Source organism: Leishmania donovani, chromosome 28 (assembly GCF_000227135.1).
Source record: "Leishmania donovani BPK282A1 complete genome, chromosome 28".
NCBI classification, from domain to species: Eukaryota; Euglenozoa; class Kinetoplastea; order Trypanosomatida; family Trypanosomatidae; genus Leishmania; species Leishmania donovani.
Window position 1 is genome coordinate 948,941 of NC_018255.1, and position 1,243 is coordinate 950,183.

The window sequence follows — 1,243 nt, forward strand, 5'->3', positions numbered from 1 at the left end:
ATCCGCCGCACACACGCCTGCTGCTTCACTGCACTGCACTGCACTGCACGCTCCCACTCCCGATCCATCCCTTTATCATTTGTCACGCCTACGACCCCCGCCCTCTACTCTCTCTCTCTTTCTCTGTGTTGTGGAGGAGGGGGCGGCGGAAGCCAGGCAGCCCCTCCCTCCTCCAGCCCTGCCGATTGCCGGACCCCACTTCTCGCTGTGGCAGGGCCGCGCGCATGAGACTTGGGGAGGTCAGTGCGATGCGTCGCTACTGATGCCGGCGGGTGAGGTCGTGGGTGGTGCTGCCTCGGAGCGACCTGCGACCGTGCACACGCTTGTGCCACTCATGTGACTGGGCAGCGTGACTCGAACGCATCCCACACCCGACCCTCACACGGCCCACTGGTGCTGCGGGGAGCCTGCGCCACTCGTGGAGATGCACCAGGTGGCGGCCGACATGATGCGGCTGGCTGCGAGGCGACGTGCGAAGCGCAGGGGTGGGTGGAGTTGGAGGCAAAGGCCGCGCCGATATGACCTTGCCTGCATTGTTATCGCGCATATGCACACGGCTGCCTCGCGCCGCGCGGATGGGCGTGTGTGTGTGTGTGTGACCGGCGGGGCAGAGTGCGGCGTTCAGCTCATGCTGCATGCTTCACTGCACTGCACTGCACTGCACGCTCCCACTCCCGATCCATCCCTTTATCATTTGTCACGCCTACGACCCCCGCCCTCTACTCTCTCTCTCTTTCTCTGTGTTGTGGAGGAGGGGGCGGCGGAAGCCAGGCAGCCCCTCCCTCCTCCAGCCCTGCCGATTGCCGGACCCCACTTCTCGCTGTGGCAGGGCCGCGCGCATGAGACTTGGGGAGGTCAGTGCGATGCGTCGCTACTGATGCCGGCGGGTGAGGTCGTGGGTGGTGCTGCCTCGGAGCGACCTGCGACCGTGCACACGCTTGTGCCACTCATGTGACTGGGCAGCGTGACTCGAACGCATCCCACACCCGACCCTCACACGGCCCACTGGTGCTGCGGGGAGCCTGCGCCACTCGTGGAGATGCACCAGGTGGCGGCCGACATGATGCGGCTGGCTGCGAGGCGACGTGCGAAGCGCAGGGGTGGGTGGAGTTGGAGGCAAAGGCCGCGCCGATATGACCTTGCCTGCATTGTTATCGCGCATATGCACACGGCTGCCTCGCGCCGCGCGGATGGGCGTGTGTGTGTGTGTGTGACCGGCGGGGCAGAGTGCGGCGTTCAGCTC